Below are 13,755 nucleotides of genomic sequence, written 5' to 3' on the forward strand. Positions count from 1 at the left end.
ACACACAAAAAAAGAAAAGCAGACCTGAGTGAGGTATAGTGGGCGATAGTGAGAAGGGGAGAAAACTGCTGAGCGCTCGGCTGACGCGATGACGGGAAAGAAGGGAAGCTTCAGAGTGAAAGGAAGGAATGGAGAAGAGGAGGATGAATGGGAAAGGGAAGAAGGGGAGAGGAGGGTTCCACAGGAAGGTAAGGAGCGCGCGCGTTGCGGAAGCGATGCCGTGCTGAAGCGACGGCGATAGCCCGGGACGTTGATGAGCGAGCGCCGAGATGGGATTATAATTACGGGGGGGGGGGGAGGCTCCCCCCTCGAGCGCTGGGAGGAATGGGGAGAGAGGGAACCTGGGGGAGGAGGAAAATGGGGAAGGAAAGGTCGAGCTGAACGCTTAGTTGAGGGATATTGCGGAAAGAAGGGATGTGGCGCGCGTTTTTTTTCTTTTTGGGAGCCGCAGGTTCCCCCTGGGCGTAGAATGCGTGGGTGTTAGAACTGGTGGAAGTGGAAAGAGTGTTAGAGAGGCAGTCGCTGGTGCCCGCTTTTCCCCCGTATGCCGCGCTGTTGCTGCTACTGCTGCTGCCTTCCTAGCTCACCTCTGTGTGCATCGGTGACGGAGCCAGCCCTGGCTGGATTACGGCTCTGCCGTTCGTTTTACCGCCGCCGGCTGTTTGCAGACCTGTTTGTTTTTCTTGAGGCAGAAATGTATATATAGATATAAAAAAAGAAATAACGACAGCTCGGCGTTCTTTCGCACTAAGCGTTCCCTTGCCTAAGTTCTCTTTCCCCTTTCCTCCCTACTGCTCCATTTTTTCTTCGCCGTTTTCCAATAGCTCGCATCGTCCATGGGGTATCGCTGCAGGTTTGAGAGACTTGCTTGGATCAGAAAAAAAAAAACAAAACAAAATATAACGGTCGTTTGAAAGGGAGACGAAGAGGGGTACGGTAACCGTCGGCGCAAATGAAGCCGCAATCTCTCGCTTCTCAATTCCTCGAGTTGAAGGGAGTGAGCGAGCACGCCGTGCCACTTGCCTGAGCGAAATCGCTTCGGGATTGGTTGAGAATTTAAAACCCCTTCGGTGACTCGGGAGTGCGCTGTGTTGTGTGTGGGAGTTGGGGGGGGGGGAAGTTGAGCAGCTTAAAATAAGCGTTTCCCAGTTGCATGCCCGGCGATGTGCGTAGGTGTCGCTTCGTTGGTTTTTCTAGTTTTCTTTGTGTTAGCTTTGTTTTTTTAATTTTGCCACTGTCTCGCGCTGATAGCGCCAAAGGTCGTCAGTGGCACCTTCTCTGAAAACGAGCAAGCAAGAGAGAACTAAATAGACGGAGTGGTAGAGCTTAGAAAAGCAGACCTGTTTGTTTTTGAGAGCCTGAGAGCAACGTTAGAATACTGCTTTTCCTGTGAGGTTTGAAAAATTCGGCAAACTTTTTTTATTCGCGGATGCTGGTGTCGCGTTCGATTACCGGCCACAAGTTCGGCCAAATAAAGAGTTTCATCTCTGACGTGCTGACTGGTGCCTTCGACGACGTCACGACCACGTGACAATATTGAATACTTTTACGGCACCGCTGAACGCTATCATGAAAATTAGCCCGTGTCTGACGCATTCTAACTATTTTTTTCTTAAATTTTATGTCACCTGATCGCAAGATTGTTATTGAAGTGAGTTCCTACGTGATTTATTGATTGAATTAGATGCCCCACGGTGACGCTTTTTAGGGAAAATTTAATGGTGCATGTAGTTCCGGCTTGGAACGAGATAGAATCACGCCAATTACAGGCGAGGTTACGCCTAAAATGGGGTTGAAATGGGTCGTGTTCATTTCCGACTTAAACGAGCAGTGGCCAAGGAAAGTCGTTAGCGATATGAGATGGCACACTGAAATACCGTTGAAAGATCATAGCGGCTCAACACATTTGGCAAGTGTGAAAGTGTTCACGAGGCTAAATTCTCAAGCGGAAAGGCATGTTTGGCGATTCAGTACGTCACATTCACATCAGTTGATGTAATCGCCGAATAAACGTGAAATTGGTTTTCCAGCTCACATTGCTCGCAATGCTACATCCTGATACCAAAGAATATTAAAACATTCTGCGGAAATTCCTTTTTTTAGAAAGAGGGCACTAAAATGACTAGCCTAGCTTGAAATAATTAGTGAATATCCCGCTGAGCCATCCGGTACAGAAAATAAAAACATGGCTGATCCTTCTGTCATAGGAATCGGTATAACACGAAAGTGAAACGTGTCTTCAGAGACGTAGTTGAGCGTTTGTTGGGCATTCTTTCGCCCCAACGTGGAGGAAATGAATGCTAGAGCAACGAATTCTGATGTCACGCGAAGAATGGCAAGCAGCTAGAAACTTTCAACGCGCTGATTAAGCAGAAAGGACGCATGGAACGAACATACATAGGATGCGCGAACTGACACAATTGTAACTTATTTTTGTGTGAGCAGCGCGCTCCTTTCGCAAAAGCGGCCGCTGCAGTGAGCAAAGTGACATTCGTGCTCTCAACGCAAGCTTGCGGTGAGAGCACAAGACATACAAACCACCGCCATCAAGAGATAAGCGCGCTGACGAGCGACCACGCCCTGTAGAGGCGCGCACTCATCGCGACACGTGGGGCGTCGATCTTAAAGCGCACTCTTCGAGCCCTTCGCGCCATCTCGCTAGTGATAACGAAAACACGCTGATGTACCACCGATCTCTGAGTACCGCCACCGGCAAATGGTGTATATAAATAGCTCGCCGTCAGCATGGCCAAGAACATGCTGTCTGTGGCCTAATCGTTTCGCGCCGCGATCTGCGCAGCGAGGGGTCGTACTCGCCATGTTCAGCGCAAAAAAAAAAAGGAACACGAAAACACAAGGAAGTGCACGTGGCAAATTGGGCTAGTTGGAACGTACTCGCCATGTTCAGCGCAAAAAAAAAGGAACACGAAAACACAAGGAAGTGCACGACACAAGCGCTTCCTTGTGTTTTCGTGTTCCTTTTTTTAGCGCTGAACATGGCGAGTACGTTCCAACTAGCCCAATTTGCCACCTTACTTGAGGGGTCGTAAGTTCGACTCCCGGTGACGGACCTTTTTTTTCTTTGCCATCTGTTAGGCTTTATATTATACGTCATATCCGTGACGGAAATACGTCAGTGGAGCCCCGGCATAAAACACTTTCGTGTTAAAAACAAAACATTTCAGCTATAGAAAACGCTGCGATACGTTCTAACGGTACTCTATTGCACCACTACGTCAAAGAAAAACCTAGTCTTGCTGCGCAAGCAGAAAGATGAAAAAAAGGTCGACAAGATAGAGCGCAGGACTCCAAACTGCTCATTTTGAGATCATGAAGCCAATATATAGGCACGCATATCGCCGCGTTCCCGTGTCCCTTTTTCTTCCCTTCTGCTTGAGCAGCAAGACTAGATTTCAGTATGAACCAACTACTCTGCAAAGAAATATGGTTGCCTAAGTAAAAAATTTAGATACCTAACTCAGGGAAGCCGAGATGATACTCTGAAACATTCTCGATTAAAATTAGCCCGTGCAGTACTTCGAAACTCGCTGCTTGGAAGGAGCTAAAAAAAGAAGCGTGAGCACCGACATTTTTTCTTCCATCTTTTCTACACAATTGCTAGGAGATGGTGAGAGTCGAATAAGGAGGGAAATCGAATGCGCTAGCAGCTGAGAAAAGAAACAAAAAAAAGAATATAAAACAGCAGTTTCTCCGGGGTTTTGCAACGAAGGAGTGCGATTGCTAACGACTCATTCGGAAATCCCTGCACGCGCTTAGCAGCTGCCGTCGCAGTGGCAGGCGAGCGCCGGATCCGCATGGCTGCCGCTGTGTTGTTGCTGTTGCTGCTGCTGGCGCCATGCAAGGTCCGGGATGCAAATAAGCCTTTAGCTCGACGAGGACGGCATGCTTTCAGCCCGAGGTTCGGGCTAGCCTCCCTCTCTCCTTACCATCCGGGTTCTCTTTCCCTTTCCCCGCATCGCTTAGCGACCTCTGTCTTCACTTCCGCCTCCCCCTTTCCCTCAACCCCCTTTCCTCCTCTCCCTCTTACGCGACGTGTGGTTCTGTACGTGCGCTTTTGCGTAATTCGAGCCATTTCGACGCATCTTTTTTTGTTCCTTAGGTAGTGGTATAGCTGGAAGATCAAATGAAGTCTCGAGGAAGGATGGAGGGGAGAGGTTGGCGCTGCTCGCTTTCCCATAGGTCGTTTTGCTCGTGACTGAAGACTGCAAAGTTCACCTAACCATGCAAAACCAAACTGGTTAATGTGTGGGCGTACGAATGGACAGAGGAGGCGTATAAATAGGCAGCCGAATGAAGATCGGCGTACGCATCAATAGATGCTGCGGGAGATCGATACGTTTGTATACGCTTAGAGCAACGGGTATTATTACTGTCGCTCTTGTATAAAAAAAGAAAAAAAAAACACACACACAAGTGTTTCAATGCCCAAATGACGACAGCCGCTGAGAGGCGCGCAACGTCCACCTATACTTTTCAGGAAGAAAGGAGGGAATACCAACAAAGGTGCACAGGCTTACGCACACATAAATACAATGTACATACCCATATTCCCAGTTAATGAAGCCCTAACAATTGCCTACCACTACATACATACATACATACATACATACATACATACATACATACATACATACATACATACATACATACATACATACATACATACATGCATGCATGCATGCATGCATGCATGCATACATACATACATACATACATACATACATACATACATACATACATACATACATACATACATACATACATACATACATACATACATACATACATACATACATACATACATACATACATACATACATACAACGGAAGGATCACCTCGAATCGCTGATTATGTGACGCTAAGCATGTCTCACTCTCCAGTGAACCTTATTCATGCCAGCTTGGGCCATGTTCATTGTGTGCCGCCCGTCACTTTTCAGTGAAGCCTTCTTGACGGCAGGTCGAGTTACTAGGTGATTGCCTCATTAATGCATAAAATAAAGAAGTCACACGGTCCCTTAAGCATTCACCTGAGACGACTCGAATGCAAGAGACATCTTGTTCTTCTCTTTCTTCTCCGTCAATTATATAGACCACCCTCCCTTTACCAGAAGGCTTTATGCGCCTTAAGAGGGTGTTGAGGCGATCTCGTTGTTAGCGCCGTGGATTCAAATGGTCTCTGTACCTAACGTGCGTTTGCACTGCCTTCAAAATCTGCCCACCTTTGACCGACGACGATGTCAAATGATGACGTCGTGATGTGACATCATAATAGAGAAAGGTCACTTGTGTCTTTGAACGGGCCTTGCGAGATTTTCGCGAGACTTCGCGAGACATTGCCAGGCTCGCAACGTCTCGTAATGTCTGGCAATGTCTCGCACAAGTCTTGCGGACGGGAGCGCCAACATAGCCTTTTTGAGGCTTTCGCCTTAAAAACCCTTTAACGGTTACACCGAACTTCTGTGCTCGGGAGCATGAATTGAACCCGCGTCATTTATATTTAGATAACCTAGTTTTTGCGTACACCCTCGAAATATTTCATTTATGTTGCGCGCTACCTCTGCACATGGTAGCGCCCAATATAGGCGAGAAGTAACGAGATTTCCTACATGTTGCGCAAGCGCAGAGAGCGCACTCCTGTGCAAACGCAAGTTTGCAACGCTCTTTGCTTATCGATTCATAGACGCTATCAGCCTTACCGTGCGATCATGCGTTCAGATAGCCGGTGTGACGCTCATCGTCGTATCGCTGATCTCGTTGTTTCTAAGCGATACTAAAGAAACTTGGAAGAAGCTTGAACTTCGCTTTCAAGAGTGGAACGCAATAGCGCAATCTGACCGTGTTCGTATCGCCTTCCCAATCGCTAGCCTCGCTTTGCTTCTCGGTGGAGACCTAAACCGTGCCGCAAGAAACCCAAAGTGCGGATGCCCTCCGGCTACAATACCCATGCATGCGGAGCGACGAAACACGACCACACGGTGGGGCGATGCCGTTTAAAAGCGCGCCCCGTCAGAGTAACTGTGTATTCTACATTTAGGTAGCAGAGTCGCGCGTCTGTCTTCCAAACGCTGCCAGCAACCATGCATTGCGGAGAAGCTGCCGCTTGGGGTAATTCTTGTATTTCTTTACGCCACCGCTGCAGCGAATTGGATTGACACCAGGCATCGACAGTTAAGTTAATCGCCGGCCTTCGACACGCCAAACATGACGATCGGCATCGCGGTAGGCGTGTCGCCTGCAAAAACGGAGAGCGGCTTCGGCGCATAGCTGTGGCTGCTTGCCAGATCTATGGGCAACTCTGCTACCTAAAGGTAGCATATACAGTAACTCTACGCCCCGTAGGCCCTTTGCGCCATCTCACGGGTGATAATCAAGCCGCTTGAAGAACCTCTGAGATCTGCGAACCACCAGCGCTAAATGGTGTATATAAATAGCTCGCCGTTAGTACGCTGGAGGATGGTACTGTGGGACACAGAATCAGAGAGGACAGGACACATGCAACAAATGTAAATTTCTGCCAATCTCTGGGTACATAGCATGAAATTCCAGGTTTGTTCCATTAAATGAGACGCCTTCATTCAGCGAAGTTCGTGGTGTGTTGCGAAACCCGCCATTAATTAAAGAATTCAATTACTGTTGAGTAAATCCTCATGCCTCTATAGACGATAACGAAATCACAGCAACAATTACATAGCGTAGTTGCCCATGTCTCGACAGGAACGCTCTCACTGCAGTGATGATGAGCAACGTACCGGTACGTCCTGAGCAAATGAAATGTGCACCGTGTTGAATTTTGAAGCCAAGTACACAAGAGGACGAATGAAGGTTTCTCGCCGTCAAAGAGGATATATATATATAATATATATATATATATATATATATATATATATATATATATATATATATATATATATATTATATATAGGTATAAGGGAAGAGCAAGATGGTTAAGTAGACTGGGCTCGGTTCGCTACTCTTCACTGGGAAAGTGGACTGAAAGATTGAGAAGGATGAGAAAGAGAAAAGTTCGTACTTCGTACAAACGCACACACGCAAGGAAGCTTTTTGACTGAACAGCAACGGCTGGAGTCGAAGCAAAACGACGTCTGTGGCCAGTAGTTCCAGCCGCAGAATAATAAAAGAAGCTATAAGAAAAATCCGAAAAGAAACGGAAAGATTGAAAGGAACAAGAAGTAAAGTAAAAAAAGAAAGAGAGAACGGAGAAATAGGGGGTAAACCGGAGACCGAGACTCCTATAACTTTCCACCGAGCGGGAAGCGACACTTGGCGGGAGGGGTAACCGGAACCGGGCCAGTTGTGATACGAGACGGCGCGGGGCGGAGCCTTCGTCGGGAGAGACCGATTGGCATTGACATCACGTCTCCCTCGGGCGCGGCAAGTTTCCGGAGCAGCGAACGCATGGCGGATAAGCCTTTGGCCCTGTTCGCCAGGATCTTTAAGGGATTCGGGCGAAGGAAAATCGGTTTGGCCCTCTCTGCCTTTGCAAAGGGATCGTTGCATTTACGCTTTGTTTCTGTTGTCTTGTTCTTTGCTCGCTCTTCGAACTCTCGATATTCAAATGCCCTACCAAAAGTTTGAGGCTGTGTGTGAGCGTACAGTCGCGGTCTCAGCCATGCGTACCGCGTGGAAACATGCGGTTTTAAGTACGTGCTTTGGCGTGCGTATGCACCGTTCTTCTTTTCTGTCCCCCTAGAACAAGACGGTAGGCTTAGCGAGAACTGATTTGCTCGCCTTAGAGGTACTGTGGTCTAGAGTTGACTTTTCCGTCTCTCTGCGCTCTTTTTTTTATCGGATAACTTTCACGTCCTCTTTCTGGTATACGCATACGCATTTCTGGTATACGCAGTACAAGCGTAGTTACAGGACCTTGTCGCACGCTTCAAGCGCTTTCCCTCTCCTTTCGTACCAGCGAGTGCGCTGAAAGCTACGCAGGGAGGGGGATGCCAAGGGGGCAAGAAGGGCGCGTGCTGCGCTACAGCGTTTAGCTCGCTTGTTCTCAGGAGCCTCGACTACCTATCGGCAGCGTTTTCTGACCATGTTAAAAAATATTGCGCAGCCCCTTGAAGTAGTGACTCCCGGACGACCACCGACTTTCGATTTGTGTGAAATTCAAAAGATGTTTCTGAATTCGAAATAAATCAGCAAAATTATAAACTGTATGGAATCGACGGTTCAGGTGGTTCAAGTTAAATTACGCTGGACAAATAAGATATAGGAACATCAGCTTACTTATGATAAGGGCCAATATTTCTGTTAGGATAGTTAGTGAAAATTAATTGAATGAGTTCACTGAAGGATCACAAAATTTTCTTGTGAGCAGCTAGGCTCGTTGCGGCACCTGGCGTAGCAGATCTCAACCTAGTGCATTTTTTCAATGTGGCCTCTGAGATTCGCATCGGCAGCGCGACGAAGCACAAATTTAACTCAAGGAATACACTAAGCCACCGAGACCATTTACAGAGGAGGTCAGAGAAGGGTACGATTATCTACACTTTTATCGCGTTGGTGTTTCCTTATCGCATCTACGGTAGTGATATGACACGCACGTGTATCGTGGTTGGGGAACTCTGCAGTTTCAAATGTCAGCGACAAAGCACAGCGACTCTGAATAGAAGCCCATAGGTGATACAAAAGGTGCCGCGTAGCGCATCAGATGCACGTCAAATGCGCGTGACGCAATAAGTAAGCCACTTATACGACACCGTCCTTCAAGCGCAATGATGACGCACTTTGTTGGACCTTGAACTTATTAACCGCTCCATTCTAAGCCAATTAGATTGGAAATACACACAGATACGAAATTGCCACGCACAGTTTGCACAGCTTGCAAGGGTGGGCACACCCAACACTTAGATATGGTGTTAGGTCGTCAGCCATTCGGGTACGCCCGGCTAGTCATTAATGACATTGTTCTTTTCATTTGCTCCGTGGCATATTTGATTAAATAAGAGCGAAGGGTTAAATGAAATTAGCAGTGCACACGTAAGACAATTACTCTGGATGCCGATAAAAAAGAAACAGTAGTTAGATGCTATTCTGCTTTTGTGCAAACGTTACATCTCTAACTTTCAAAAGAGCGGTGACAACTACGAGTGCTTCTCCTTCTTTTTTTATTTAGGCACAGGCTGTCTCATGCCGTCATTAGTTGCTAAGGGAATGCAGGTGTCGGTCGTTCTCGCCGTAACCGCGTCGTTTTTTTTTCCCTCTTAGGAATCGGGACACTGCCGCGCTCAGGAATGGACCATGTGGTGAGCATTTCCTCTAGAGTTAAAATAGCACTATGGTTCTAGTGTTACGCAGTACACATAGCGGCAGCAGAGCCACACGAAAATTGTCTGTACTCTCGCAGCCACCGGCACAAAATATACAACCCCCGCAGTACACTACTGCACTCGTTTTCCTGCTATGATTCCTACGAAGGTACATTAGGAGGAACTTAGGGGTTACTTAGGAGTCACATTACAACTTAGAGAACATTAGGAATTGCATTAGAAGGAACCTTAAACGGATACTTCGACGAAAAGTTTCGATTGTCGTTCTTTTTGCGTCAAATGAAAGGCCAAGCTGTCAAGAGCCTAGGAAATGTACTGGTAAACGTGAGTGCACCCTGAAAAAAGTAATTACAGGATGTTTTTTAAAAGTCAGTTTCTGTTCCTGACGTCACAAAACGGTATGGGCTTCTCGTCACGTGCTAGCGCAAAATATCGTGACGTTTTAACCGCCGCTCCGTTCCGTGGCTTGGTTGGTAGTTGGTGACATGCAAGCAGCCATTCTTGAATTTTTTTCATGCCTCACGTCATCACAACTAGCCATACTGGTGCGAAAAGTCACCTAGAATTGACACTGCAGCCTGACGTCACAATAGCGTCGATGTCAGTAGGTACGCCGCGTGTGAATCGATTTTAATGTCGAAATAAAATATCTTATCAGCATTAACTGAGCGTCATAATTGCTCACAGCCGTCTGCGTATGCAGGATATTTGTATGGCAGAGTAAACTCGGATTTGAAAATTGGTGTTAGCACTCCTTTAATTTACCAAGAGGTGGGAATGTGTAATAAGTGCACATGTATCATAATTATTTCTTTGTATTCAGCGTTCCTGTGGCTTCATTTATTATGATTTATCAGCCATTATTGGTTGATAGAGCATATCGCCTTAAGAGCATATCACCTTTTTCTTAAATAAATAGCGGAAGCTCGTTGAGACTACACACATGGATAGCAACTGCGAATTGTTGAATTTGTAAGAAATATTTTGTTGAAAATTGTCAATTTGCGTTGCCATTTGAAGCCACAAGGAGAACCTTTAGGCTGAATGTCGTGCACTAGTAGAAATTCTCATGGTGGATAGAGCTGCCGTAGAAACCTGCGCCTGAATTAGTTTTTGTTGAATACATACTTTGTGTAAACCACGAATAGGTTGTGGTTTCGTGATTCTTACCGTGGCACGTGTCACAGCGCCGGTAACCGTACTGCATTAAACTTTACTTTAAAAGCAAAAAAACTAAAGTCAAAATATTATGTTCAATGTCGTCGCACCTGAACGCAATCTTGAAAACTCATTATGCAATATCCGCACTTTTTTTTTCTGTTCACCCGTTGCTCCATGGCTTCAATACACCGTCCGTAGTGTTACAACAGAATATATCGTGTTAATGTGGAGCGGCAAGTGAACATATTTTTTAAAATGTACATCCCTGAGAACAAAAGAGAATATTGTTTCTTTTTTGCACGCACGCCACAAGGGCGCCGCTACGTAGTCGGTATATCTTCCCGAAAGGAAATGTTGAAACGCTTTGGCTTTTTGAGAGCGCGAGTTAGGCCGAACTTCAACAGTGCCGTCAACGGTCACTCGATCAACGTATCGCAGAGTTCAGGGTCAATGTTTGCTGCTTTCGACACACCGTGTTCACTCGTGTCGTATCTTTATGCACAGTGTTGTATATAGTTATATCACCGTGCACGAAATACAGCACCACGTGGAAGCACCATACTTTATCTATACAGCTTCAGGGCTACTTCATTGCTCCTGTTAATTGCGTCATCGCCATGATCAGCATAGCAACAATGGGTATACAGGTTAGGTTAGGTTAGGTATGGTTATGTTAGGTTAGCTTAGGTTAGACTGTATGCCGATTCTTTTTTTTTAATGAAAAATATCGCTCAGTGGAATCAACTGTCATGTGAGAAGGCGTGCAATGCTGATGAATATGTATTTTTTTCCCGTTTGTAATCCCCCTGCTGTAACTCCTGCGGGCTGAGCGGGGAAGTGTCTGAATAAAGAATAAATAAGCAGATAGGGTTAGTCAAGGTTAGGTTAGCTTAGGTTTGTGGGCCACTAGAACTATATACGATGCAATAAACCACATGCTAGTGCCAGTGTGCTGCAGTTCTTCGCAGTGAATGTGGTGAACGATGGACGACAAAAAAAAGAAAGAAAGAAAAGAAACAGAAAAGAAAAATCCTGCGCTCAGGTTCGATTGTTACAGCTGGCGTTTCACGGTGAAAAAAAAAAGGAGGCTTGCAAGTAGTCTATCTACGATAGGTCGGGGGAATTATTGCCGGAGTAAAAAAAAGAAAAAGAAAAAGCAACTATGACGACAGCGGAGCCGCGTGGCAACTAATTGCGATGGTGCCAGTAGGGCGTTGCGGCCGTAATTTTGTACTGTATTTTTCTTATCGAAATCTAATAAAAAGGGAAGGGGTTGGCTCCCTGGAAAATTTTTCGAACGATTATAAACGAACGAGGTGGAAAACGAAACAAAACGAGCGAAACGAGGAAGTAAAAAAAAGTAATATAAAGCTTTAGAGGAGGTATCGCGCAACAGCCAGGGAAATTAAACAGCCACCAATTTCAGCGCGCTGCCTCCTATACGCGTAGTATGGAGCTCCCTGTAGGAGTGGATGGGAGGTATGGTATGAGGCGAGGAGGTGAAAGCTGAAAGGGAGAGGGCGTACGCCGGTTGTGGAGTTGCAACGCACGCACAGAGCGCGGGGCCAATAATTACGTAAGAGCCACACGGTGGCGCTGCCCGCGCCCGGGAGGCCAAAAGCGCGCGCGCGCGCGAAATGATACGAGCTCGCCGAAGAAAAAGACACCAAGAGGAAAAGCGCGCCAAAAAAACGAGGCGGGCGAAAAGCGCGCCAAAAGGAAAGCGCGCCGTGTTGGTGGAAAAAAAAAAGGTCGAATACGCGGGGAATGCAAGGAGGGGAGCGCCGTCGTCGCTGCGGGCCGATATAAGCGAGCCGCGAGCTAGGCCTACCCGAGCGCTCAGTAGTTCCCTCTCTCTTTCTTTCTCTCTCTCGCTAGCGCCTTCATCGTTTGCAGGGAACGTGAGTCTTTCTTTTTATTTCTCACTCGTTCTCTCTCTTTTTTTTTCGCTTCGTTCTAAAGAGATAGAAAGAAGACACGAAAAGGCTTATTGGTGCGAGGTTTGTGAGAGAGGAGGAGGTCGAGGGTGCGTGTACTGAAATCTATGGAAAAGGGCGGGAGTTCAGACTTTCTCTCACTCGCTCACACTAACAGCAGCAGCAGCAGCAGCAGCAGCAGCAGCAGCAGGTTTCGGTCGGCGGCTGTCACTCCAGCGCCGCAGGCAATAACACGTCCCGAGGAACTCCGAGGGCCCGTGGCCAATTTCGCGCTCGAGCTTTCGACTAAACCTTTGGGCCAAGATAGAGCTCTGGCCCCTGCCGGTGCGCAGCTAGAGATTAAAGACGAAAAGGAAAAGAAGAAAAACAAAGAAAATGATAAAGAAATGGAAGAAAACTTACGGGATCCCGACCTCACGAGGGGGGGGGGGGGAGGGATGGGGAGGGCTTTCAGAACGCGTGGCGCGCGCGCAATACCGATGGGAAATAAGACAGCTATAAGCATCCGGCGTTCAGGAGAAGGTGGGAGGACACAAATATAAGAGCGAGGAAGAAATAAAGGACAAAAATGAGACAGAGAAATGAAACACACGGGAAGTAAGGCACAAGTTTGGGACGACGAGAAGATCTGGAAAGTTGGAATGGCGACCGGACCCGAAACATTGGAATTAGCCGGGCACCGATCCAACGCTTGGTCGAACAGGGACGACGACGGCTGAAGCGCTTGTGCAGGGCCCAGTTATTACTGATCGGTTGGTTGGATGGTGGGAGTCGCGCTTGGTGCGCATGCGTGCCAAGCATCTCTGTCCACGACAACACTACCGTACCAGCAATGCCCTGCACACAGCCAATATCGCCAATGGCGCAGAAACTGCGAATCTTCCCAACTTTCCCTAACTCTTATCACTTGGCCAATTTCTGAGCCATCTCCACTGTCTTTGTATTGTTTAAGAAAGGCGTCAATCAATCAATCAATCAATCAATCAATCAATCAATCAATCAATCAATCAATCAATCAATCAATCAATCAATCAATCAATCAATCAATCAATCAATCAATCAATCAATCAATCAATCAGTCAGTCAATCAATCAATCAATCAGTCAATCAATCAATCAATCAATCAATCAATGAAATGAACACGTTATTTTTGTTGAGAATAGGGAGCGCGTGGTTTCCCTTGACGCATGGTTGGCATATCAACATTTATCGGTTCGGGAGAGAACTCTTACAGTAAGGCATCAATTAAAACAGAAACTGAGATATTTCAACGCTTTATTTCGCATGAATTGGTACGCGATGTAAGGTATCTGAACCGTGAATGAAAGAGTACAGACTATATT

At 46.7% G+C, this 13,755-nt stretch overlaps 1 protein-coding gene across 11 annotated transcripts in view; it reads right to left on the bottom strand.

The window, feature by feature from the left end:
• The window catches only part of LOC119372049 (trithorax group protein osa), a 303,909-nt gene that overhangs the window by 127,177 nt on the left and 162,977 nt on the right, over positions 1-13,755 (bottom strand). The gene's annotated exons all lie outside the window — the stretch shown is intronic.

Source organism: Rhipicephalus sanguineus, chromosome 10, assembly GCF_013339695.2.
Source record: "Rhipicephalus sanguineus isolate Rsan-2018 chromosome 10, BIME_Rsan_1.4, whole genome shotgun sequence".
NCBI classification, from domain to species: Eukaryota; Metazoa; Arthropoda; class Arachnida; order Ixodida; family Ixodidae; genus Rhipicephalus; species Rhipicephalus sanguineus.